Source organism: Onychostruthus taczanowskii, unplaced genomic scaffold (assembly GCF_017590055.1).
Source record: "Onychostruthus taczanowskii isolate IOZ18803 unplaced genomic scaffold, ASM1759005v1 scaffold2, whole genome shotgun sequence".
In the NCBI taxonomy this organism is placed as follows: domain Eukaryota; kingdom Metazoa; phylum Chordata; class Aves; order Passeriformes; family Passeridae; genus Onychostruthus; species Onychostruthus taczanowskii.
Window position 1 is genome coordinate 21847381 of NW_024499239.1, and position 23553 is coordinate 21870933.

The following is a 23553-nucleotide window of genomic DNA, read 5'->3' on the forward strand; positions in this document are numbered from 1 at the left end:
TTGTTCCTCTTTTTAAATCACAAATATAGCAAGGTTTTGCAACTCGGCACACAGCACACACGATAAATCAGTTCAATCTGTACACAAACACTGAAGGCTGCCTTAAATCTGGGTTGATTTCTTATTCCAAACTCCTTCAGTGCAGTTCAGGTGAACCACCCTGGTTCCCTTAATACCTAGAAAGACAAAAAAAAAAAAAAAAAAAAAGAGTTAATGTCTACCCTCATGTGCTGTATATCAAGCACTCAACATTTATAACCCTGCAGCTGATTGCTTAGCAACTGTCTTTGGGAGGAACGACTCACCTGATGTGCCATCGAGAGCTCTTGTGTTGCAGGGAAGAGGCTGGATGAAATGAGGTCAGGCAGTGTAAGCTTACCCTGTGCTGAGTGGTGCTCGCTCCACTCTGTAATGAAATTAATCAAGGTCATTAATTTGATCCTTTTTTATTGTTATAATTTGAAACTGTAATTTGAGGTGGCTCAAAGAGGTGCAAGCATATCTGTAATTATACCTTTATAATTACATTTATATTTTAAGGTAAACATTTTCGTGTATTGCTGTAAATAGACTGTGTATGCTAGAGAATATCGTTGTCACAACAGCAAACATGGACTGTAAATGGGATGGGGGGGATATTGAAACCCACCAGTTGTGTGCTGTTTAATTTGGGTTTAGGTGTTTCATGTATCTTAACATCTTAAGGTTAAGACTGAGCTTAAACCCCTATACAGGCCCAAAACCAAAGGCTAATTGAAAGAGATACAGAAGAATTGCTGTTTAGTCACACTGACCTTTAAAAATTGCAGAGCCAAGGCATGAAGATTGTCCTCATCTGACAAAGCTTGAGGAGTTCATGGTGGCTGAGGAAGCACATGCCAGAGCCACCTCCAGCCTGATGGCTGTGACAGTGACCAGTGAGGGACCTGCTGCCAATTCTGCAGGTGATGGTCAGGAAAAATTGCATTGCTTCTTCTGTGTTTAACGTCTCACTGGGTGAGACCACGGTGGGGGTATGAGAGCACCTTTTGTCTGCACAGCCAATTTGGCTGCCTGTGTTCCCCCCGGGCTCTGCTCACCGGCTGTCTCCGTGGCATGCATATGAGCTCCCTCCTGTCTCTGCTCCGGAGCAAACCAACTGGTTTCTCCCAAGGAGAAACCTCGACACGACTGACAGAGGTTTTTTTCAGGGTTGCACAGAGAAGCCTGGCATAAGCTGGACCAGACTCTACCCTGGAGGTCCTCCAGCCATCCCAGGAGACCTCATGCCCAGTGTGCTCCATGCTAAGCTGTAGAATCCAAAATGCCTTCAGATCCTGCTGAAAACCATCATGCTGGCAGGCTGCCACCCAGTCCTTTCACCACTTAGAGGGTTTCAAATGTAAAAAAACTGCCCAATGCAATAATTATTGACCTGGGGTTTGTGGGGCTCTGCAGGCAGCTCAGAGGAGAGCCAAGCCAAGTGCTGCACAGCATGAAGGTAACCACTGCCCTTCAGAGAGCGCTGGTCCTTAGTGGTGTGGACACAAGCCAGCCCGTAGCAAAGAGCAATGGTTAATGGTGCCTCCCAGGCATTTTCCACAATGGCAGCAGACACGCAGCCTTTGCCAAGTAGCCAACACTCAGCATTTCCTTTCTTCTCCCTAAGACTGTTTCTGGACCTTACAAACCTCTTCTTCCCCATGGCTCAATGCTCTGGCAGCAAAATGGTGAGGAGTCCCTGGGGTGGCAGAAGTGGGTGACACACAAATGTGTGATGTACCAGGTCTGTGAGATCTCCAGAAGCAGGATGAGCACACCAAGCAGGGGGAGCCCAGAATGAGGGAATCACTGAGCCTGTGAAGGAACAAGAAAAACAGAGATATTTTTGGGAGAATGCCCAGAAATTAATACCAACTCTATTCCACTTTGGAAGGAATCTCCTGAAGCATACAAGAAATCTGGCAATTTACATTAAATAGTTGAAAATAAAAAAAATTTTTAGTGTAGTAAAACCTGAATTCAAAGATTTAGTGAGAAAGGGGGAGTGAAAGGGTCCTGAGTTCTTTACTCAATAATAACCTTGGTGCAGCTACTACCAATACCTTGCATATCTGTCCTCCTCAGCAAACCAGTGGCAAAACTGGGAGCTTAACTCTTAAGGGCATTGCCCCTGGTTGTCTGGCTCATCTCTCAGCAAATAAACATTTTCCATTTCTCATGTATATTTACCTCACAGTACATATATAATGTTTGTAACCAGACATATGTCTATACTTGGCTTGTTCCCTTCTCCATTTAAACACACACCTGAGAAGAATCATGAAGCCAATCACCCATCTCCAGCAGCAAAAGCATTTATAGAAAAACATTCCAGTACACCTCTGCAGAATGAATGTGTGAACATAGATTTGTAAAAGATGAATGACAAAGGACCTAGCAGGCAGTGCATGAATAAACCATACAGAACCCTAAGACCCAGCTGTCAGGTCAGTGTGCTTTATTTTATCTTGCCACAATTTTCAGAAATTATGTGGTATTTTAGCAACCTTCATTTCCCAGTTTTTCTGGAATTTTAGAGATGGTTTTACACAAGACCATTGCTGTGACAATGCTTGTTCACTTCCACATAAAAAACCCCAAAACATTAGCTTCCTAAGGTTTTGGAATTTCAGTACCCAAAGGCAATGGTCCTTCCTGACAATTTTGCCTGTGGAAACTGTATCAGGGAGAGAGGGCCCATCAAATACTGTGCTCTTCATGCAAGTACTTATTCCAGCAGGAGACCAATAAGGAGCTGGTTTCTCAAGTAGGGCAGCAGATTTTTTAAAGCAATCCAGGAATACTCTTAAATTCAGCAAGTGTGATTAAGATGGGTACAAGTTCACTTTGACCACTTTGGTCTTTTTCACTTGCTGTGTTGTCTCAGGATCTTTTAGAGAAGGCAGTCCCCCTCCAAAGAATTTTGTAAATTTATAGAGCCAAGTGACAGAAAGCTGGACTCAACTAGGTGAAACTGGAAAGGCTGGACAAGTTTTTATGTCTTGTACAAATTTTGGGTTGGCTGGGGTGATATCAGTGCCTTTGATAGCATGATCTCCAAAACTAAACCCTGCAGTTTCCTGGTGACTCTTATACTTCTTCAGCATCTGTAGCAGGAACTCATCAGCTGCAGCCTTGGCTGTTTGAACAGAAGTCTCCCCTGTGCAGTCTGTTATTAAATTCTCTTGTGTCTTTATTAGATATTAGATGTGATGAAAGAAGGTGACATCTCCAGGGAAATCTTGCTTGAGGTGTGGGGATGGGATGTTAATGGACTGGGGAAGACAGAAAGTCTACAAGTTTAATGATACTGTAATGTCCCCATATGAGTATGAACATCCAGATATCTTTTTTTCTTTTTTATTCCACAAACAAAAAGCACTTGAGATGTATATAAACAAGGTACTTAGCTCTTCCCTACTCAATATGTCTTGCTTCTGTTGGCCTTGATGTCTTTTTGTTTTTATTATTATTTTTTCCATTCTGCAGTCTGCATCCTTTTTATCTCACACATTGGTACAACAGATGAGTTCTCCTTTCCATGTGACAGTTTCATTTCAGAGAAAAATGGAAAAATCCCTGCAGAATCAGCATTTTACAAACTTGTTGATCAAATAGGAGAGGGAAGGATGGATGCAGACTGCAGGACTAAACCCTGAGAAGCCAGTGTGTGGGTGCCAGGAACACATTGGAGGCCTGCCTGAGGTAGGATTGAAAAGAACATGGTTTGAATTATTTAAAAGCAGGTGCTTAAAAGTGCCCATGCCTCCTGGTGTGCCCTGCATGTGTGCACATGTCCTGCTCCTTCCTCCTTGCCAACAGGCATCTTGTGAAGGTCTGCAGACATATTTATGATACCAGCAGTATTCATAAAGGTCAGTTTGGTTACCAAAACCTTTCCTTCGTTTCTCTGGGGTTGCAGGCTCCCTCCATGCTGATGGAGATCCTGTGAAGCTCCCACCAGGAGCTCCTGCCCTCCCACCCCTCTGCTCTGGATCCCAGGAACACCATGGCCACACTGCTTGGGCAAAGCAGCTGTACAACAGAAGGGCTGTTGATGTAGCCTTCTCCTTAATGGATCCTTGCAGTTTGCAGTATGGCCTGGAAGGTGCCATTGGGATGAATGATAGACAACAACCCTTGTTCTTAAAAGTCTGGGACGTATTTGAGAATTAAAGTGAATTAAAACACCCTAGAAGTTTAACACTGTTTTTTCTTGTATTAAATTTCAAGGGGACCAGAGGAGGTTAAAAAAAGAAATATTAAAGACCTCTTTAAAGTAATTTTTAGCTGTTAATTAATTGGAAGATTGCGGCCATTTCTAATCAGGAATGCATTCTGCCATGCAAATGCTGCAGCCTGTTGAAGGACACGCTCTGTCTTCTGACAGGAAAAAGGATCTTCCCTGCCAGTGGAAACCAAAGTTGCACTGGATGAGGACAACTGGTTCTGCAAGAGAAGCTCATGTGCTCCTGGATCCCAGCTTGCACCGTCTTGTCACGGTTTCAGGTCTGGCTCAGTTTGCTCTTTGTAACAGGTTTCTCTTGTATCGCTCTGTCTCTATCTGTCTGGGTAGACACAGTTGGACACCAGGCACCTCCCCCTTTTTTGGGAAAGCAAACTGAAGGGCAGTGTGCTCCCAGGATGTATCTGCATTGCAGCTGCATTATTAGCTGGCACTCGGGCTCCTCTGAGCTCAGGGGTCAGATGCAGCTGCACAAAAACCTGCGTCTTTATGAGGAAGGTGTGTTGTTGTTGGCCAGCTGGGCTGTGTTTCTTGGATTGCCTCAAAAATAGTTTTCTGCTTTAACAGACCTGAGTGGCTGATGATCTTAACATTTGCTCTAATTGCTGTCTAACCTCAGAGCTGGTTTAATGTGTGTAGCAATGATAGTCACAAAGAAAATACCAGAATCTAAATTTAAAAAACAAACAAACAAAATAAAAAAAAAAAACAAAACCAAAGCCTTTATGTTTACAAGGAGAAATTTCAGTATGTGCAGAGATTTTTAGGCTCTGGCTTTAAAACAGTGTAATCATAGAAACAACAACACTGGCCATCGGAGTAAGAGACGTGGTGTCCTGCAAACCATAATCACAGAGTGCTTTGGATTAGAGGGGACCTTAAAGATCATCATGAAAAGGGATGCCTCCTGCTAGCCTGGGCTGATCAAAGTCTCATCCAACCTGGCCTTGAACACTTCCAGGCATGGGGCATCCAGAGCTTCTCTAGGATAGAAAGCAAGCAGACAGCAAATTACTTTCTAATGGACTTCTTCATATGTTGAAGGAGATCTGTTTGTTAATCTCAGATAAATCTTAATTCAATTTTTGTGTTGCTATGGTTTATGATGATGATGATGATAAGGAACTGATATAGGACTTCTGGAAACATATACTGGTAGACCCTATAATATTTTATCTGTTTTGTCCCAAAAAGGAGAGTGAGCAGCTCTGATGAGGTGGCCACTGTTATAACCCAGCAGAGAACCATATGAAGACAAGTTTTCATGGGCTGTCCAGGTAAGATGATGACCAAAATCTAGGTAATATGTAACTAGAAATTTAAGATTTTTTTCCTTAAGGAAACCTGTATGGCCAGAAGATTTTCTGGGGAGCCAAAGAAACCCAACTACAAAAAAACATCATAGATGCTCCACAGTGACATAATTGTGTGACTTAGCAACAGGGTTCCCACAGGCAATAAGGAATGATTCCAAGTGAACCCATGATTTATTATTGCAAACCCCGGCGTGGACAGAGAGAGACCTGTGCTTCTGCAAACAACTCTTTAGCACAGGCAGCTCAGCAAATCTTCTTGTCTTCTAGGAAATCACTCTTGTATTACATCAGAACCCCTTCCTTATTCTGCACACACAAGTCAAGGAGACCAGAGGGTGAGCAGGGCATTGCTGTCCATCAGAGCAGAGTCTGTGCCTGCTGGGGCTGAGCTGATCCTGCCCTTTGGGGAAGCAGAGGAGTTTGGGTTGATCTCAGCCTGGCTTACATGCTTATGCAATACAACATATGTGTATTCAAATCCCTTGTCCTCACGCTCACAGTAAAGAATTTCTTCCTGATACCTAATCTAAACCTGCCCTCTGTCAGTCTGAAGCTATACCCCTTGTCTTGTCACCACATGCTCTAGTCAAAAGTCCCTTTCCGGCATTTCTGTAGGACCTCTTTGACTGACTTTTTAATGTCTTGGGATACGTATCATTATTTGCAATTTATTTTCACTGAGAAATGACTGAGGACCTCTAGATACAGTTACTCTCTAAAATCAATGACACTTTTGAGCCATCACCACCTCCATGCCAGCTGTAACTCAGCTGTCCTGCAGCGGCTAAATACAAACAGGAATTAAAATACTAGGACTGGGGGTTTCTTTTGCATATTTTGGCTTATTTTTAGTTGTTTGAGTTTTTTTTCAAATTCCCACTGTGAAGCTTTATGACTTTCTGTCTTTGAGTTTAAACTAATGCTAAGGGATTCATTTGGTGAATGGTGCTAAATATTTGTTCAGGATGGGAACCTCTGGCCTTACTTCAGCTGAAAGATTTTCTTCTGTGCACTCCTGACTGGCAGAGTTTTTCTCTCCCTTTGTAAAAAGCAGATTTTCATGCTGTTGTTTCAATGAGGCTTGAAGATTTTACACCCCTGGGGCCATTGTGTAGCTGCTGGAACTTTGCTCCTCTGGCCAGCTTTCTTTGCTTAGAGGTTATTAATACTTTCTTCATTAGTAATTTAACATTGCAAAGTGAAAACTGCTTATACCAGCCACGCACTAACTGGAGATAAGTTAGTGAATGTAAAACATAATCATGTCAGGATGATGAGCAGGTAGCAAGTGCCTGCTCTCTGCTCTCCCACAAGAAGTTGCAGGCTGTCCAGCCTTTTACCAGCCTGATTTATAAAATATAAGCCCCAAAAGTCCTTCATCATTGCATTTAAAATCCTTTTTCAGGTGTTTTTTCCCTTTTTCTTTGTCATCCGACAGCTTCCCCTGATCTGAGTTTGTGAAAGTGTTAATAAGGTGGCATGTATAAAGGTGCCCAAGACTTTAGAGAGAACTATTTTCCTACCCTTTAGATGCTAGCCTCATCCTGGGGAAAATCTGTCTTTTTTCTGCTTCCTCTGGTCTTTGTTTACCCTTCATGGGCTCACCAAAACCCATTAGCTGGAACCAGTGGGGATGGGCTCATACCCACAGCCCATCGTCTGGCAGAGCCTCTGCCAAATCTGGGGGTACAACAGGCCAGTGTGAGCAAGGGCTTGCAGTCCACCCCTTGTACATCTGCTGTTCTGTAGATCTCATTCAGTGCAATGTCTGCAACACCACAGCAAGCACCCAGACCTTTCAGCAGAGGTGCCTCATTAAGCCTAAGAACACTAATTACTCAGGCTGAGCCAAGAGGATGAAGCACCCTTTTGCTTGGGAATCATAGAAATGTTGCACTCTAGGGCTGTGCAAGCTGAACACTGTGTAAACAGAACAGATAAATTCCCAAGTTACAAACGGGCTCAGAAGTAAAGTTACAGCCAACCTTTGCATTAGTTGGGAACAGCTGCATGCAGCATAGCCTCCAAATTTCCATAGAAACTTGGATCAGCTATAGATTATCTTCATTTTGTAAATGTTTTAATTATTATACTATTACACTGTTGTGTGGGGATTGCAATAAGGCTACAGGGAAGCCACATTTTAAAAGCAGTTTCCTTAGACCATATTTTAAGACAAGCAAAGCTAGGTTAGGATTAAGACTTATGGTTTCTGATAGATTCGATTTTTTTTTTTCTGTGCTACTGCATGCACTCTTTTAAATAAATAAACTCCCACCAAGCTTGCTACTCCAGTGGGACTGGATTGAACTTCCCAGGCATGCATGAATTACAAAGTCAGATATATGTTCCTGTGGAGAGAAGAATTACTTGCAGAAACCACCTCCCGATGCACGTACTCTGCAGTGGTCACATAAATAAACCCCGTGTGCGTGCGGGTGGATGGAGCCGGGGCCGCGCCCGACGGAACCGGCCCCGCATTGCCCCACACGGACGTGTCGCTCCCTGCGTGTCGCAACCTCTGCGCTGTGGCCACGAGGAGATGGCCCTGCAGATTGCACAAGGGGTGACAGGATGTGGCTTCTGCGTGCGCCGGCGCCGATGTTTACAAGGGCAGGTACCCGAGGGCAGCGCAGTCCGGCAGGCGGCCCTGGGCGCTGTGGTCGGATCAAAGGCTTTCCCACGGCCGCGGCTCCCGGTGCGGCGGCCGCGTGCCCGGCATGGCAGCGCTGAGCCTGTCCCCGTGTCTGTGCCATCCCCCCGTGCGTGCGGAGCTCCCCTCGGCTCAGCTGTGGGAAACTGCCTGAGTGAGGATCCGTGCTGCGGGAGCGGCTGATGCTGGATGCCACAGGTGTATATAGGTTGTCCCAGCGTGTGGGCAAGGGGGTGAAGCTGCCCCGAGCCGCTCAGAGCCTGCCTACAGCCTGCGGAGAGGGGCCCAGCACCGTGGGACCAGCAGTGCCACCAGTCTGCACTGCCAATGCTCTGCCCCTGCCAGGCTCCTCTCCCTGCCCTTTCCCTGCCTGTCTCCCTGAGATGCAAGGCCTTAAGAACCAAACCTACCCATGTGCTCAGTGAAATGTCCCTTAAATAACAAATCTCTCAGGACAGAGTTTCTCAAGTCACTCAGATGGGGTGAAGCTTTTTTTCCTATAGCAGGGAAAGGTTTGCTTGCCTTTCCATGTGGAGAGAAGAGGAGCTGAGCACCAAACCTGTTGCTTCTTACAGGTTGTGGTCCAGCCATGTGGTTTTTTCTGTGCTGTGTTTTGCTGTCTGCACCAAAAGGAGCAGAGATGCCAGCGGGTGGGGGAAGGTGCAGCCCAGTGCTCGCACAACATTCTCACAAGGTTTAAGTCAATGGAAGGTATTTGCCCAAGCCCAGCAAACTGTGAATCAGAAAACATCTTCTAACAAAACAGAAATCCTCTTTGCTCATGCTTTGCTAGTCATCGATCGAGGCACAGTGATGAAATACTCAGCCCTTCTCACCCTGATAAGTGCTTTATTTTTAGACTACCTTTAGCATCGCCTTGGCAGCTGGTCCTGCAGGCTGGGCTGTCGCCTCTGGCTCCTGATGCAGACCCTGCTGTTGGTGTGTGCTGGACTGTCACCAAGCCCTTCCAGCTCTTAATTTACACTCCAGGACAAATGTCACTGCAAAACATTTGCTTTGTTGTGCCTTCATCTCCTTCTCACCTTCTGCTGCCGTGCTACATCATGCCCTGACTTTGCGGGAAGAGTTTTCTGGTCAGCTCAGCAAAACACATCCTATGTCTTCACGTTTCTCCAATTCCTTCCAGCAAACTGAATATTTTAGGGCACTTTAGGGTAATTTGTTGAGACAAGAAAATGCCTGTCAGGGTGCTGTTTTGTGCAGAGGCAGCCGCGTGTGCGGTGCCCTCCGGCTCTGCCTGTGGTGACAGAAACCAGCTGGCCACGTGTGCCTGGCTGATAAGGCTCTGGGGGAATGCCTGGGTGTCTGCTCTGGGTATCCCAGGAGATCCCAGCATGTCCAGGGCTCACATCAGCACAGGGGAACCATTCCCCAAAGCTGCTGCCAGCATGAGCTGCCTTCTCCAGCTTCAAAAGTTTTAGGGGTTTTTGAGCAGAGGTGCAAGAACAACACCAGGGATGGGAAACAGGACCAGTGGTTTTTTCTGCTTGGAAATGCTGATGTGTTGGGAAAAGAATTCTCTTGAAGAACTGCTTTGAATTGGACAAAATTTAAATAAACTCAAATTGCTCCAGATTTTTCTATATTTTGGAATGTTTTGGTTCAAGGTCTTTCAGTTTTATAGAAAAAGATAATTTATGATTTTTAAAGGCCTACATCAGATTTCATAGACACCAAACACTTTGATCTACCTCATGTGAAGCAATTTTGGAATTGCAGTCTGTGACAAATTTATTACCTGCTTCGAAGTAGAACACAAATTCCAAAATTGCAGATTTTTTCCCATAAAACAAAAACCCCCACCCATATCCCTCACCAGCTTACCCACTCACTCACTCTGAGTGAAATATGTAGCTCAGTTCCCTGCAGAAACACAGAGCAGTATTTATGACCCAAGTTGTCCCTTTCGCCCTGTCTCAGCCTGCTGGGTTTTCAGGTGGGATTTCTTGGAGGTGTCAGGTTGACTGACCATGTGCTGGGCAGATGGTTTGCACCAGGGCAATAAATCAGAGGGGTTTGGGACTCAGCAGATTTCCTGTGCCTGCTCTTGATACAGCCTGTATCCACCTCCTGGCATTCCCTGATGGCATGGCAATCCCTGTTCATTTGCTGCTTCTTGATTTCTGCTGATGTTTAAGGGTGTTTTGTGGTCTGTGCCAGCCTGTGGAATTCCCTAAGCAGCAGAAAACAACCTCAAATCCACCCAGACAAACTTTCCCAATAGAAACAAAGGGATTTCTCTGGAGTGATACCTTAAAAATGTTTAGTCACAGCATCTTCATTAAGCACAGGTGAGCAGAGCAACTCCACCTTGTAAAGCACCCTGGTTTTCTCCCAGGAGCTTTTCCCTCTTCCTCTGCTATAGCTGGCCTTCCTCCACCCTCTCTGCTGGTAATTAGATGTCAGACTACAAAGCTGCTGGCAGTCGGGCTCTCAGCTGCCTCGCTGCACACCCTGCACACTGGGAATTGTGCTCGTTGTTGTTGTTGTTGTTATTATTATTATTATTATTATTATTATTATTATTGCATCTAGAGGGCTCAGACATTGTGGCAGGCATTTTGCAGACGTGTAGGAAAATGTAAATCTTTCCCCCATGGATGTGCAATCAAAACCAAGTTTCAACAAGCGAGAGGCAAAATTAGAAGGAAGAGCTGGTGTTAGGGATGGGCAGCCAAGCTGATCACCACTGGTCACCCTTTGAAGCATGGGATAAGGCTGATAAGTGCAAACATCTCCATAAAAAAAGCAGTTAAGTATTTGAAAATCCCAGGCCTGTTACAACCTTTATTTATGCTTTTGAGCTGTACTATTTTGCAAGGCTTTGAAGTCCTTGTTTGCTGAAGTCACTTGGACAACCAAAGTCCCAGTGACTTTCATGGAGATGGGAACTCCTGGATTCCCCTTCATCTAAAGATTCCTGAATACAGCATCTGGGGTCAAATGTTTTTGAGGTAAGATATTCAAGCGAGGAAGAGAGTGAGGGTGATACATCTAAAAACACCCACAAAACTTCATCTCAAAATGTCCACTTATATGGCATTGTGACTTTTTTCAAAGATGATGCTGCTAAACTGCTAAGTACTTTTTACTAGTTAAATGTGAGTTTATGTGACTCATTTAATGATTTTGATTCTTCAGATGTGTTAAAATTTCAGCCTGGACAGTTTATGCCTATTCAGCCTATTCTCAGTTTATGTCTTTAAAGGTATTTGGGGGAAAGACAGCCAGGTTTAGCTGTTTGTGAATGTCTGAGGACAATGTTCATTAACACAGCATCTTCAATCAGCCACCACGTTGTGCACCTGAGATTCTGCAATGCCAGTGTGCCAGAAGTACCTGTCAGTGTCCTGGGAGGATGACCAGGAAGGGGCACCCCACACAAGGTTGCAACTGAACAAGAATCAAGGTACTTCCTAAGCATGAGCTGTACTCTCTTACAGAGATCAAAGTTAATGTGTGGACAGGCAAAAAAGTAAAAATAAAACCGCAAAGAATAACAAAACAAACAAGAACAAAAATATCTTTGGAAAAATCATCATTCGGGGTCTGCTTTGGATTTTCATTGTCCTTTTTTGATGAGGGGAATTCTTTGTGCATGTCCTCTTCAAGCACTGGTGCCTGAGACCCGACAGTCAAAGATGCAATGCTTTAAAACCACAGAAAATGTAAAGAAATTAATCTCAGGACTGGGTATTTTTCAGGTGAATAAAAGTATGGCATGAGTGCTGTGTAGAACTGTAATTCTGAAAAAGCTAAACAGCTTTCATTCAGAAGCAGTAAATAAGAAGTTTCAACTTAGTTTTTTTCATCAGTAAAGGGCTGGTGTGCCCCAAGGACAGCGAGCCAAGGGGCCAGGAGCAGAGGGAGGAGCACTTGAAAATTTGGCTTCAGTAAACTGTTCCTTAAATTCAATGAGTCACGATTTTTTTTCGCTGCATGTGGCTCTCTGTGTATAAACTCCAGGCCAGCCAGAAAAATATCCCTCGGCCATTCGTGAGAGCTAGTAATGGTTTCCTAAGGATGAATTCCTCCTGAAAGATACCGTCTGCATTCCTTTGGAAGATGCCCTCCCACAGGCCCTCTTACAGCGCTGCACTAAAAATAGTGCTCAGAGCTTCGTTGCGACAGCTCCGTGTTGCAATTTTTATGGTTAGGTAGGTGAAGTCTCTTTAATTCAGCCAGCTCAATTCACTTAAATTTGCATGATAATGTGGTTAATTATCCATGTATTTCAAATGAATAATGATTTCACAAAAAGATAAGAACAGGGTCCTGGTTTTTCTTTCCCTATGTTTTAAAAATGCGCATAGAGTTTGCATAATTAAAATGTATTTTCTCTGGAGTAGAAATTCATATCTATTGTAGGTTGAAGTGCAAGCTGCTCTGCATGCTGGGATGGCATCCTCCAGTGGGATCCATGTGCAGGGATGGCACCTTCCAGCCAATCCATGTGCTAGGATGGAGTCATTCAGGCACTCACTCAGCAGACCTGACTCACCATGGCTTGCTGCTACGTCAGTGCTGACCAAAGGAAGCTGCTGGGAATGTGACTCCAGCCTGGTTAATAATCACTGTAAAAGGCAGTGCAGAACCAGCTGCCACCCAGCTCCTCGATGGCTTTGCTGTGGGGTGGCAGCAGTCTGCCCAGAGAGCAGCCCCTTCCTCTTTATCTCTTAGATAAAGTGACTGGTGGCAAAGGGCATTTCCTCATGGGCTGCTGCCGTCAGGAAACTTGGTTGGTCTTGCTGGCACTTTTAGTCCCTGACCTTTCCCTGTGATTTGTGCAGCTGCACATGTCAGGGAAGGCTGGAGTTCCTGGATGGAAGGGAGTGCCTGTGATGGGGATGGGGTGGGCAGCACCAGGTCACTGTGGATGTTCAACTCTTGCATAATCACACACCCCTGGAGCCCCTAGAGAGCCCCAGAGTCCTTCCTGGCCCAAAGAACAATAATCACTGGGGATATTTCCCCACCCACTTTACCCTACATCTCTTTTTTCATTAATTAACTCAGTTTTTCAGAAAGTGTAAGGCATTCTGTCTCTTCTGGATGAGAAAAGAAGCATCTTTTTTCCATTTTAAAAAAGACCTCATATAAATGGGGTTCTGCCCCTGCTTTTCTGTTGTCTGGCTTGGTGTGAAGCCCTCTCCTTGTCCTTTCTCCAAAATACAGACAAGGTGACCAAGGGCTGGGAAGCACTCCCTGTGCCTGTGTGGGAGGAGGGGGGTGCTTAGTTCAGATGCCAGGTAGTTGCTTAATTAGATTAATGACATTGGGGAACTGAAACTACGGCCTTTGAAAAGGAAAGGATCATCTCTGCTGCTCCCTTTACACTGTTGACTTAGTTTGCTCCTGCATGAATGGTTACTTGGCTGGCATGTGGTTGGGTAAAATATATTTATTGTCCCTTTGAGAGGAGGAATCTCAACATGGTGGTAGAATGAGATTGTGAAGGGGGTCAAGATGCATCCCTTCCCCTGGCAGAGGAAAAGGATGCTCCCACTGGGACCTGAGCAGTGCACAGCACCCCCAATGTATCTGAGACATGTGAATCTTCAAGTCTGCTAGTGTTTGAACCACTGTTAATTAAAGCATTTTAATGAGGATGTTTTGAGAACTGTGTGTTAGTCTGTGCATGCCCTTCGTGAAATATTAAACATCTCTGCCCTTTCAGCAGCGTCCTCCTCCCCAGAAGGTCTTCCTGCAAATGGATTTTGACACTCCTGATAATTTTGGAGCTAAGACACTCAGAGAAGTAGCCTTCTACAAAAATCTTAATATGATCTTTGATGTTACAGTCAAAGGAGCACATGGCAGAAAATGTTTTGCTTGTTTCAGTTCATCCCCTGGTTGTTTGTTGTTATTTTACCAGTTCATCCTCTGCTTGTTTGTTATTTATATTTCAGGCGCGACAACAAGCAGCTGATTAACTCATTAAGCACAAGCATCAAAGCACAGGGTGAGAGCACAGAATCTGCTCCTGTATCCTCCAGCCACTCCCCACAGATTGGAGGGTTCTGCAGGGCCTGACTGAGGTACAAAAGCCATCTCAGTTACTCGTGGACAGCAGTGTGCCCTGTCTTTCTCAAGCCCTGTGTTTCTCAAGCTCCCCACACTGAGGGACTGTGGCTGTGCCAGAGCATTTCAGGCTCTGTCCAAGGGGACAGCCCAAGCTCCAGATTATGTGTTCATCATCCAGCAGATAGAGGTAGCCTGATAGTGGGGAAAGTCCCCTGTGAACCACAGTCACGGGACAGTGAGGGAAAGTGCTGCATGGTGCTGCTCCAGGCTGAAAGGCCACTTGGTGGACAGGGGAGACAGAGAGCACACATACAGATTTTGAAGGTTGTTCCTAACTATCAAACTCACCAGAGTTGCAGCTCAGCCCATCCTAAACACAGGACAGATACAGGATAGAGCAACTGAAACTGATAATGCTGACTTTCTCTTGCAGGTTCAGCTCAGGTGGAATTGTGCCCAAGGCAGTAGTTTGCACCTGGGTGCTGCTGCCTTGGGTTGAAGGCTTACTAAGGTGTTTTCTCCCATAAGTGACGCTCTCTGCAGCAGTGTGACTGTCACCCAGCCTTGAAAAGAACCAGCAATGCCCCAGATTTCACTGGTGGAGGGTAAGGTGATCTGTCTATTATCTGTGTACACCTGCAGCCCAACACAAGCAGAGGATTAGCAAATAGGTTGTTGCAGTCTACTTAAATGTTGCAGACCCAGCCACCTGTCTATGCAAGCCCTACAGATATGGCACAGGAGCACAGCAAGGCCATGGCCTCCCAGGAGCCTCCCAGGAACCTTCCTGTACAGGAGATGATCCAAGAGATCATCAGTAGCTCCCTATCAGGTACCCAGTGTGTCTTTTTTTTCACACCTCCTTTCACTTGTACCCTGAGATCATGGCCTCCTGCCCACTCTCCACCTCCAACACACATCTCTGTTTTCACCCCACCAGTTTCTGCCTCCTCCTTGTTTCTACCCCTTGACTAAGTGCCTTGACCCCAGGTGTGTGAAGTAAATGGACCATGTTGGCTCTGCCTGGGGGCTTCACCAATTCTTATTCTGGCTTTAAAGCCTCCTAAAACTTCTATCACCCTTTAGTGTTCAGCACCCAACCCACAACAACGGTGGTTCACCTGACCACCTTGACCTCCTCCTCTAAGGGAATCACCACATTCCCATGAGGCTTGAATGCAGTCCAACACCATCTTGCAGCTATGCACACAGGAGGAGGACAGTCAGTATTTACTGGCAATACTGAATTCAGGTCCGTTATGCATGGCGCTGCCCCAAAGGGAAAAATTCAGATTTTGCACTGCAGAGCTAAAAAAAGGGCTCATAGATTAGGTCCTTGTTCTCCTAGAGCACAATCTGTGCAAGGGGGCTGCTCATACTGGCAGCACTGTAGGAGCAAAGCTGAACCTGGAAAACTATTCAGAAAGTTGATGGGTCTGTAACATAACCAATGGCAAAATGAAGGAGAGGAGCCTGGCAGGATTAAAGTACTTTTACATGGCTCAATTTCCAGAATCCCAGCCCTGGCAGTGGTGCCACTGCTGTTCTCTCCTCTCTCCTGCAGCCCAACCAGACTGTGATTCATTTTGCACTGAGCAAAAAAATCAAAAGCTGAGGCCCTTTGTGTGGCACATTTGCCACACAAACAATTTGCAAAGACCAGTGTGCACTTGCACACCCACCATGGGCTCTGTTAGCACCTGAAACTGTCTCCTGACAGGATGCTCCAGGAGTAAGGAGGCGTAATCCCAAAATGAAGTCATGCAAGGAAATGGTTATGTTTTTTTCCTTTTACATAAGGAGCTGCCACAGTGCTGCTGAGAAATAGATATCCAACAGCCAGCCGCAGGCAGTGTGAGATGACAGATACATGTTTAAATAATGTCTTTATTCCAGTTCAGCTGAAAAAATAATTATTGAATTTGGGTCTTAAGCCAAGAAGTACCTTTGTATCTGAGAGCTCATTGATTAAAACAACTTGTGCTTTCAGCTGGGTTCTAAGAGAGACACTACATTACTTCTCACACAGAGTACCAAAATAATATCTGTATTTGGGAGGACAGAAGAATTTTGATAGTGACCTCAGTGTTTCTTTAGATTTGAAGAATTTCACCCAGCCTAGAGAAGCTTCTACTTTTAAACTCAGGGATTTCTGCTAGAACAGGAAGTCTCTCGTGCATTGTTACCCAGCAAAACGAGCTCTGGATTATATTTAGCTCCATTCATTCAGCACAATGAAAAGTCAGACTCCAGCCAATTTCCTTAAGCAAGTTTATTAATAAGCACTAGTTGTTTGGTGGCTGGTCATTTCTAGGTGGCTGGGGGACATGACATGCAGCAAACCCTCCCTCCCTCCTCTGAACAAGGTTCCTAGTGGAGTAGACAACTTGAAGCACTCTATAAGCTGTCCTGGGTACCTGTGCAAGCCTAGCAGCCTGAATTGTCCTAGGTACACTAGGTACACCTTCCAGTCCTGCCCTGGTCACTCTTGCTTGGCTCATGCTTCACTGCAGCTTCATCAAGGGCAGCTGAGCAGCTTTGAAGCTTGAGCTAAATAACCTTTCAGGGGCTCCTGACTTCAGGCTGGAGGCAGCTGTGTGTGAGACCACCGACCACCATGGCTGCAGCTGCTGAGCTGGAGGAGGAAGCCACGCTCACTGCAGGTACAGCAATCACAGCAAAGACTCCCAGACAGGGGAGCATGTGCTGCAGCCACACACAAGTCAGGAGCTTGGGTCAGCCCATAAATCCAGGCTTCATCCATTGCTTTCTGTGTATCTAAGCACATATTGCTAGGGGTGTGTCCCTGCTGAGGGCTAGAAAACAAATTGAGGTGTTTTTAAACTTAACAAACTTCATGACCCTAAACTTTTAATCTGTATTGTTTGCTCTCACTTGGTCTCAAAGTATCTGTCCTGTGTTTAGGGTGGGCTGAGCTCAAATAATCTCCTGCCTGTGCTCAGTTTAGATGATGTGACTGGAAGTTCTGGCTTGCCCTAAAGGAGTGAGGTCCTTAGCGTCACCTCCATTTGCAGTCATCAAGGGAGAGGTTTGGAGCTGAGAGTCCCTGTAACACTTCCAGCTGTGGGATATACTTGAAGTCTCAAGCAAAATTCAGGCTATATGGTGCCTTAGCTTTGCTTGGTCAGGAAAAACTAGTTGCTTTCCTCCTGCTGTGGGTGCTGGTGGAAGAATGGATGGAGGTGATCCCTGTGCTTCTGCAAAAGCAAAACACAGCAATCTGTGTCCATCTTCTCTAGGTCTAGAGCCAGGGTAGGATGCCTTCACAGGCTATGGGTGCAAGGGATGAGAGGACCCAGGAAGCAGCGTGTGTTAACCACAAACCATCGCTGTTGAGGGTCAAATATAGAGGAAGGAGCATTGCTGGTCTAACTTTTCCCTACAGACTGCAGATATCCATGTACAAGAAAATAATTTTCTGCTACTCTGGAGCTCAAATACCAGTTCTGGAAGGGTGGTGGTCAGCATGGTCATGGGTCCTTTACTGGAACAGCTGAGCCAGTTGTTCCCTCAGTGCTCACCTTGCCTCTCTCAGTGCCCATCATGTCAGCAGTCATGGCACTGAGAATTTCCAGAGCTCAGCAGTTTGCACCTTTCTGCCTGCAAACTCTGGCGTCACTGCAAATCACATGTTTCAGCCCAGTCTGGAAGATTTCAGCCAAAAGGACTTAATTTTTCCTAAGTTCAGTTGAGACTTTGTGCCATCAGAGCATGGCATCTTCAAAACAGGTACAAAGGAGGTAGGTAAGGCCACCTAAGTTAGCTAAACCTATATTAGCAAGTTATAAAAGTAATAAAATGTTAAACCACAGAATTTCTTCAAATTCTAGCCATTTTTATGTGTATGGTTGGCAGTGCTCTGTTATTCCTGCCAAGCACTCAATTAGCACTTGAGTTAATAAGATGTTTTAATGGCTGTTAAATTAATCTCTGACATTAAACAGAAATCTCTGAAATTAAACTCTGACACTGCTTTCCAGTGTTTTCCAAAGGAAAGATATTCTTTCAAACCAGTTCCTATGTTATTGTTGCCACTAATTATTTGTGTTTATTCTCTTTACTACGCTTCTTTGATTTCATTTGAAATTAGATGCAGTGATAGGGGATGTGATTTGGTATTTTTCTCCAATGGGCTGAATAGATGAGGATTAGAGCTCCAGAGCTCTGAGAAAACGAGTCTTCATAAGCATTTGTTCAAATAGAAATCACAGAGCCTTTTTTAGGACTGTCACAGCCCCTTTGAATTGCTCTTCATCAGTGCTCTTGTGAGTTTGTTCACAGAAACCTTTGCCAAAAAATTCAATTATTGCTAAGAGAGATGAAAACATGTACTAGCCCAGGAATACCTATAAAAATGTTTGGGTTGACTTGTGCCATGACTGGGTTTTTTTGGTGGTCTGACAGTCATTCAGGCACGAAAACACCCAATATTTTGGGGGTTAGCTTATCAGCCACTTAAAACAGCAAATGTACTATAAATAGAAGGACAACATCAAGTAAAAGCAATAGGCAATATATCCCAAAAACCCAGAGGCTTAGAATTGTTTCATCCCGAGAAATTAAAAGAACAAAAGAAAACAATCTGTAGGCAGTTGACAGCTCTGCCCTGGCTGGAGCACTGAGAATGATGTTCTTCCAATCCAGCTGGGAGTGGGATTGGTGCTTGGTTGGGTTTTGTGGGTCTCAGTTTGTGATATCTCCGTGGCTTCATTCAAACTGATGCTTCTGCTGTGAGTGGAATAGCCTAGGGCTGGAGCTGTGCTGAGAGAAATGAAAAGCTTTCATAAAATTATGTCATGTGCTGAATGTGCCAGCCTGTCGTGTAATAATAGCTAAAACTTTCTGTAATTAAAACAAGTAGCTAGTTATGGTGTCTGACTGTGATCAAAGCTCTTTTGTCTGCTTTGGCAGTTGGCACATGTGAAAGATTTTGGCTTACATGGAAAATACTGTTGTGGTTTTTCTCTCAGTTTTAAATGGCAAGACGCAAACATCTTGGATTATCCCTACACTGAAAGAAAACAGTAACGGGAAACACCAGAATGTGCATGACGTAAAATGTCTACGATTTCTGGCAGAAGCAGCTCCTGCACCCAGCCATGGTGCCTTCAGAATGCTTGACCCATTGCTGTGATGCAAATGGTCAAAAAAATGTAATTTTATGTTTCTGCAGAGATGGCAACAGAGCTCTTGAGAACATTCCCAAATATCCTGCACTGCCTTTTAAAATAGGAGTTGCTTTTGCATAACAAATATTTGTCTGAATTGTGACAAACCAGTTGTGTCCAATTCAAGGATTTTTTTTTATTGTTTGATTGTAGTTGTTCTGAGACATTTTATGGATAAAAGGTATCTTTCAGTTCATGAGAGAAACCATCATTATTTTTCCATATTCATGTCTGCTATCTGTATTACAAAAAAAATTATCTTGATGAGTAAATCAAGTAAACTGGTTTTGCTCTCAAATTCCTCTTCATCTTGGAAAAAAACCCCAACCAAGCAACCAAAGTAATCCAGAATTCCTTTTGCATCTCTGAAAATATCTACTACTGCTTAGGACGTCTCTGGGAGGATAAATATGAAGTAGTTTTACAAAAAACCAGATGTGAACTGATTGGTTGAAGAACATCAGCCGATAATAGACTGCTTTAAACATTATATTAAGGAACAAAACATCATCTGAGGGATGTGACCAGCGGAGTATTTCTGAGCATCTGGATTTTTTCATGTCTTCTCCTGAAGTGCTGAGGTAGGTTTGGTGAAGATTTCTTTCTCCAACATCATGTGTGTGATTGTGTCTTTTTTGTGTTTCCTGTAGTTTCAAATTATGTCCTGTGAATGCAGTGGGCCAAAGATTAATATTTCCTTAAATTCAGCTGTGTTTGATGTGGATTGTCTTCTTATCTTGGTCATGGCTGAAAGAGTTGGTTCTACCTTCAGGTGTCACTCTGCAAGCAAGTGTGCCTAAACCCTGCTGCTTCTGACCTGAGATTTTTCCACCTTTGAATAAATTAATGCTTTTCAGAGGTGACAGGAAATCTTCATTGCTTCTTATTTGGATATTTGGCCAGCAAAGTGATTTTCAGTCATCTTGTGCCACCTCTGCTTCAGGGGGCAGGACTTCACTGTGAAGGCTCAGAGTCCTCCTCTTCAGGCTGTGTGGTCCTTGGAGCAGCTCACACTCCATGGCTGGTGCTTTTGGACCAGACTGCAGAGCATGCAGGACCCACTAGTCCCTACTGCCAAATCCTGCTGGCCTCTGTGAGGATCTCCAGCAGTTATTATCTTGGTGATGTCCTGTGTCAGACTGCACCTTCTCTGCTTGTAATCTTGGTTCCATATATTCGTTCCACATGACCCATTTTCATCTCCTCTTGGGTGTGTGACAATTGCTCTTCTGGTATATGAGGAGGAGATGCTTCACAAGCACAGAGAGCCACCCAGGATGCTCACGTGGGCATTTCAGCAGCACAAGAGCTGTGGTCAGTACAGAAACAAACCTTCAGCTCAAACATGCTGATCCACAGCACCGTGCAGGCTGCAGGCAAAGGTGTCATTAACATATCCAGGGATGTTGCCTCCAGGTGACTGCAGACAGTATTACCATCATGTGCAATCACAGGCAATGTGCTGTGACATTCCCTCATCCCTGACTGGAAGCTGTTGACCTATGGAGCTTTCCTATTAGATTAATTTAACCACAGCTCACCTTCAGTGAATGCTTTTAATTGACAACCTGACTGATATACTTCTCACGGAAGATGAACACTGACATCTTGTAGACTGGTTTTGTTTTTCAACTGCAGACATTCAGAAAGAAACATATTTACTGCAGATGTCAATGCAGAAGATTGGAGCCTGCTGTCCTCAAAAAGGACATGTCAAAGGCTATGGCTGGACCTGTTTCTGCTCCTGTGCTTGGTCTGATTGCCTGAATGTGGCCACCTTGGTCCTATTACTAGGATTTCTGTGCCTGTTTCTAAGAGCTCTGTGGAATGCCACCTTCCTTTGCTGCTTTTCCTGTGCAGAGCTCTGGATCCAGGTTTGTCCCCAGCTCTCATGCTAGCCAGCTCTCACTGTTAGGACATGCTTATTCCTTTCTGCAAAGGAACTTTTCACCAGGAGTAGGGAGCAACAAGAAACATCTACCTGGCCCTATGCACTTGACTTCCAGTTGGTGATCTCACATGCTAGGGCTAAAAGACTTTGTTCTCTGCTGTAGCTCAGTCAAGGTCCATGTGCAGCCTCAAATGGATGGAGCATTGGTATTTTTACATTCCTTCATCTGAGATCTCATAAATGGTGATGGATATTATCCCTTTGTCTCTATTACAGGCAAGAAGGAAGGCTCCCTCACAAAAATTCCCATCATACTGGATTGTTTGTCTACTCATTGTGTGAATGTGCATGTTGAATATTCACATATCTCTAACCTTGTTTACCATAACCAGCCTCTTTTTGCATACATCAGGCTTCTGTGGAGTTCTCTTGAGTCCTCAGGGATTCATTCCACTTAATGATAAAACAAAAGATCTGCATTGCTGCTATTGTAGCTTCAAGTGTTTCTCAATACGGTATTGTCTCACACCAGGACATGGTTAAGTAGGATGGGAACTGTATTTCAAAATGGGCATGAGAAAACTAGATGTAATTTGCATGGCTGCACAAGGTACAAGAATCCACTGTGCAGTCTGTCACTTTCTCAAGCTGAGAAACTCTAGAAGAGAAAAGTTCCCAGAAAACCAAAAGCTAAAACTATGTTGCTATTTTACACAATTTAAATTCTTATATAGAGTCTGGGTTATTCAGTTCTAGTGGGCAGGACTAGGGAGATTGTCTCTTTTGTGATGGTAACTGGATTTTTTCAGATACTACTTTCTATATGGATTCTTACTTTTCCTGCTGGAGTGCAGCATGTATACTTTTTTCTGTTGGTGTTTGCCTGTGTATAAATGTAGAAATACATGAGTACCTACATATGTGTTTGTATGTACATACACACACAAGGCCTGGGGGACCTGCCTATGTCTGCACAAATTCTATTTGAATTCCAAAGACTTCTTATATTAACTTTAACTTTCAGGGCTGATTAATGACTGTTTCACAGCAGAGGAATTATATCAGCTTTAACTCAAGGCATCAAGGACCATCAACACTGTCCTTAGAGCTCTTGGGGTTTCACACAACATTTCTACTTCAAAAGAAAAGAACAGAAAGCTCCAAAACTGAAAGACATAGAAAGACAAGATCCTACTGCAGAAGGCACAGACAGCACTCCAAAACTGAAAAAAACCCTCTTTCCAGAACCAGAAGATTGTCTGGAGATGGGTGGGCCAGAGCTATGTGCTATTTCTTGAAGGACACTGACCCAAACATCAAAGGACTGAAAAAGCACTAAGGACTCCCAGAAAGGGTAAGACATTCAGGTATTTGTTGTCTTTCAGATGTGTTTTTATTATTTTCTGGACTTTCAGAGTATAAAACAAAGGTGGCTTTAGGACATTGCTCTGCAAAACCTTTGTGTATTTTGATCCACCCCATGAGTTCCCAGGAGGGTGAAACTGGAGGAATCCTGATCTTGGAAAGGACATTGGCTCAGCTAGAGCTGCTGGTAACATCCACAGCCTGAGTTTAGATGGACCAACAGTAAAGGACCCAGAAAGCAAAGGATTTCTGAGACGAGTTTAAACAAAACCAGATGAACAACATTAGAGGAATATATATTTAAATAAAAGCTTAATCTTTAAACCTCTAGAGCATACTCCTCTGGCAGTCAGTGAACTGAATGCAATATAAACCCCCCAGGTAATACAAGAAACATGAACAATTCCTGCAGGGAGGGATCCTGAGGTGTTTTGCAAGTAAATGGATACAGAGAAGACTAATAATTATCAGTTTGCTGTGAACTGGGGTCTCATCCTCTGGAAATCCCTGTAGAGAAGAATGGAGTAGGTTTCCCAGATTAACATGAAGTACTGCTGGTTTGATATTCCCTTCCTTCTGGGCATTAATAGCTTGGGAGTCTTCTACCAGCTTTTTCAGTAAATCCTTCCTCTACTGCTCATGTAATTCAATCTCTCCTGCTCCTTAGCTGAGCATGGTCCTACTTGCCTGCAAAATCACTGAGTCCTCAGGGTGGCTCAGCAGGCATTAGTTATACTTCAGGGATTTCTCTTTTAAAATTTTGGGTCAAAATACATATACTTTGCCCAGGTAATGGACAAATGATGGGTCAGTGGCACAAGTAGCTG